This window comes from Penaeus japonicus, unplaced genomic scaffold, assembly GCF_977035675.1.
Source record: "Penaeus japonicus unplaced genomic scaffold, GWHDUDI00000001_assembly GWHDUDI00000033, whole genome shotgun sequence".
NCBI classification, from domain to species: domain Eukaryota; kingdom Metazoa; phylum Arthropoda; class Malacostraca; order Decapoda; family Penaeidae; genus Penaeus; species Penaeus japonicus.
Genome location: NW_028234435.1, coordinates 26,689,068 through 26,694,067, shown reverse-complemented (window position 1 = coordinate 26,694,067; position 5,000 = coordinate 26,689,068).

The following is a 5,000-nucleotide window of genomic DNA, read 5'->3' as shown; positions in this document are numbered from 1 at the left end:
GTGCGTGCGTGCGTGCAGGTGTGTATGTGAGCAGGTGTGTATGTGTGCAGATACCTATGCATGCAGGTGCCTACGTCCGTCTATGTGTGTGTGTGTGCAGGTGTGTATGTGTGTGTGTGTGCAGGTGTGTATGTGTGCAGATATCTGTGCATGCAGGTGCCTACGTCCGTCTATGTGTGCAGGTGTGTATGTGTGCAGATATCTGTGCATGCAGGTGCCTACGTCCGTCTATGTGTGCAGATATCTGTGCATGCAGGTGCCTACGTCCGTCTATGTGTGCAGGTGTGTATGTGTGCAGATATCTGTGCATCCAGGTGCCTATGTGCCTATCTATGCATGCATGCATGCACGTGGACGTGCGCGTTGTGTGTGTGTGTGTGTGTGTGTGTGTGTGTGTGTGTGTGTGTGTGTGTGTGTGTGTGTGTGTGTGTGTGTGTGTGTGTGTGTGTGTGTGTGTGTGTGCATTTATTCATTGCATGCATTTTACTAGATGAATGTGTACGTTTTGCATGGCGTGTACGTGTGCGTGTGCATGTCACTAGTAGTGCCTACAGATATCATGTGCGGCTTAGTTGTTTATTCACTGTTTGTTCATCCAATCATTATATGAGAGTTTGGTAGGGAGGGAGGTGTGCAAAATTGCTTTCCTTACTTTGGTTCATTTGAGAGTGAGTGAGTGAGTGAGTGAGTGAGTGAGTGAGAGAGTGAGCATCCCCATATTTGATAATATGTACAGCATTTTTCCTCTGACAAGTGGAATAAATAAGTGTGAAGACTCAAGTATGGCTAAGAATGTAAACATGTACGTCTCTCGATGTCTTTTTTTGTTTGTTTGTTTCATTTTTGTAAGCGAATGAATATCGTCGGCGGCGTCGGCGATTCCATGATTTTCCTTGCTGGTTGTTTTGTCGGTTATCGACCTAAGGGCCAGGTAGATAAGGAATGCATTCTAAACATTGTGGTCGTATCTCTCTATCTATGTATCTATCTATCCATCCATCTATCTGTGTAATGACTGACTCGTGTCGTGTATTCATTTATTCATTCATCGGTCGGTCGTCGCAAACCAATTTGCATGTGTGGGGAGTGGGGGGAGGGGGGAACAGGGAGGGAGGGAGAGGGGTTGGCCACCTCTATGCCTCCCTCCCTTCCCTTTTCCCTCCCTGTTCCCTCCCTGTTCCCCCCTCCCTCCCTTCTTCCCTCCCTCCCTCTCCCCACACTTGCATAGAGGTGGCTAACCCCTCTCCAAGTGTGGGGAGAGGGGGGAACAGGCCACCTCTATCATATTATCAGTTGACTATGTGTTTGTTTGTTTGGCTTTTAGTATGTAGGCAACAACAAACCACTGGTGTAGTTACGATGGTATAATGGCAATTGGGAGGGAGTGAGTGAATGAGTGACCTCTTTCCTTACTAGAGTGAGGTCTATTATTACTATTATTATCATTATTATTATTATGTCGCCGTTGTTTCTATCAAGCTTGAAGGAATTGCCCTTGGTTGGTGAGTTAGTTGTCTTGGTACTTGTGTGTGTGTGTGTGTCTGCGTATATGCATGTGCATGCATGCATGCCTGTCTCTCTTTATTTCATGTATGCATGCAGATAAGGTAAAACTCAATCAATCAATCAGTCAGTCAGAGTGCAAGTGTGATGGATAATACTTTGAATTGTTTGATTTGATTCGTAAGTGTATGTGTGGTGATCCGGCGAGAAGATGCGTGCTTGCTAGATTGATTGGTTGCTAGTTTGTTTGTTTGTTCGTTCGAGTAGGGTCCAAGAAAACGCAAGTGGAATAGCCATTTTTCCTAGCTTTGCTTTGCCTTGCTTTGTTTGCTCTGTTTCGTTTCGTTTCCTTTGCGCGAGCTCTCATCAATGTTAACTCGTAGCTACTAATTGTTGTCTGTCTGTCTGTCTGCGTATGTGGTTGTATGTATGTGTATGTATGTATGTTGGGACATGTGAGAAGAACAAGAAATTCAAAAGACAGTTTGCTTGTTACAAGGAGTTCCAGAGGAGAGTAAATCAAGAAACAAGCCAACGTTTATTTGATCTCAGTATATGTTAGGGGCAAAAACAAATGTAGGCAATAGTAGTATTAGTAGTAGTAGCAGTGTCGATGGTGTTAATTAAGCATGTAACAAGCAGTAGCAATGATAATAAATAAGAGTGTAGGCCCATTTCATGTCAAGAGTCAAGGGGGGAGAAAGTGAGAGATGATACATGCATGCATTTACAAGTGTAAAGTCGATTTATTACAAAAACTAAAACAAATGAATGAATGAATGGCTAGAAATGAATGGTTGGTTCGCTGTCTATGATGGGAGAGAGAAAGAGAGAGAGAGAGGGGGGGTGGGTGGTACGGAGTGGAAAAAGGAAACAGATAAAGAGATAGAAACAATCTATGTATGTATGTTGAATCAGACAGGCACAGTTTGCTACAAGGGATATCTATCAATAATATTACGATACCTGGTGACACACAAAAGTGATTGATGAGTAAAATAGCCAATGAGTATGAGCACGAAGTAGTAATAATCATTGAATTTGATTTGGTAGAGGAAGATAAAAATGTACGTGCAAGAAAGAGAGAGAGAGAGGGAGGGAGGAAGAAGGACCACTGCCAGCCAGCCAGCCAGATAAGGAGGGGGAGGGATCGGGTTACAAACCGATCAGTAGTTAGCTAGTTATCAGTACCAACCCACTCACTCACTCTCTCATGAAAACACTCGAATTCCTCTCTCTCACAAACAAAATCACCACACAAAGGAACACACAAAAACTATAAAACTCAAATTCAACACTGAAACAAACAGTCCAACCACACAAAAAGACAACAAGAAGGAAAAAAGAAACAGAGTCCAGTGAAAAACACGTACAAAAAGAGCAAAAACGCAAACTCAAACGTCAAACAAAAAAAAAAACATAACAAACATCAACTAAACTAAACAACAAAAACTGAGTCAAAAACAAAAACAAGCAAAAAACACAAAAAAACAATCTCACTCATCAGCAAACAAGACAATACAATACAATCCATTCCATTTCTCATTTCATATTTCATACACAAGCAACATTCAACTTGACTTTGCTCTTGCCTCGGTGAGGCCTACGCGCGCCCCGACCAGCCGTCGGACAAACAGAAATCGACCTTCTCCCCTATATCTCAAACAAATCTAGACCTTATTCACTAACCAGCTAAATCCAACAAACTACCAAATTGCCTCCGCTCAACTCTCGGACAAGTAGAAATGGACCTTCTCCACAATATCTCCACAATATAGTCCTTATTCACTTCACAAAAAGAGCTAAATCCAACAAACTACCCAACTGCTCTAGTTAGCATGACTAGTTTTGATGGAACACATCACACACACACCTTGGAGATGGCTGGCTGGCTGGCTGGCTGTTTCAATGCTTCCAATGACACATACCAGTTCTTTAACGACTATCTTTTCTAGACTTGGCATGTTATTATGATATTTTGTAAATGCAGATGAAAATTTTCAGCTATTATAAAGACTCGCATATCTTTCACTAAATCATCCACGTTAAAGAACATGCTACCAAATTAACTTGATAGATGAAATAGCCAGACTTTGTCTATGAAAGAAAGGAAGTGTGCACTTACATCAACTGAATATTTTTCACATTTTATCAAGAAAAAAAAAAATGCTAAAGCATATGAAAAACGGACATCCTTATGAAAGCATACTATGCAAAACTGATATTGCTGTTGTGTTATGTTATTTATTTTTTTTATTTTTTGTTTCCACATGATATACATACAAGAGAAAGAGAAACATGAAAACTGACAAATTGTTGGAAGCATACCCTAGAAACCTTGTGTTCTTGCATTATATGTTATATTTTATTTATTTATTTGTGTGTGTGTGTTTGTTTTGTTTTTGTTTTTTTCTAAACATCATAGACATACAAAAAGATGACACATCATGAAAGCTGATAACTCATTGAAAGCATAGTTACAATACATGGTTGCATGTTTTGTGCCTTATACAATGGAGTTTTTTTTCTCATCGCCATCATCATCATCATCATTATTTTCATTATTATCATTATAATTATCATTTCTTGTAGATATTTACACTAAGCATTATTGTACAGTAATAATTGTATTTCATGGAAGAATTAAGTTTTTACATTATCCTCTGATGATTCTCACTGGTTATGTCATCCATGGTTCATAGATAAATAGACATAAACTCTCTCTCTCTCTCACACACACACACACACACACACACACACACACACACACACACACACACAATTCTCATCTTTTTGCCGCTCTTCTTCTCTTTTTCTCCATAGGTGTGTGTGTAGATATAGATACAGATAGATAGATATATAGATAGTAAAACTAAAATACATTTAACATATATATCCTCAAGAGTTCAATCCATTTTGAACATTGTATTCTGTGATAATCTCTTTAAATCAATGTATTCTGTAATAATCATTGTAAGTTAAAGCAATGTTGGCACTTGTGCTCTTGTTTCATGCATGCCTGTTTTCATTATCTGTCAACATATCTGTAAAACTTGTAAACCCTTTATGCACACTGGCTAGGAACACTGTATTTTGCAATAATCTTGTACAATCAATTATATCCTTGGTTTTATTGATTCAGATCTTTTTTCTTCTTTTTTTTTTCCTCTCTTTCTCTCTCTTTTCATTTACATATCCCCAAGATTTTCAAATATATTATGAATTTTGTATTTAGGAATATTGTAATCTGTATTACTCTTTTACAACAGATATTATCCTTTTTCCATCGTTTCATTCTTTGTGCTTAAAACATGGTTTATGAGTATAATATAGGATAACCAGAATAGTTAAATGATATTAAAACAATTTTTTGGCATATCTCTTTATTTTTATAAACAAATAACATTAACAAATGTCAAGGAGCTAGTTAATAAGATCCAAAGAGTTTAGAATGCACTATAAAACAACAATCAAATTCAAAGTGCACAGAAAATCAA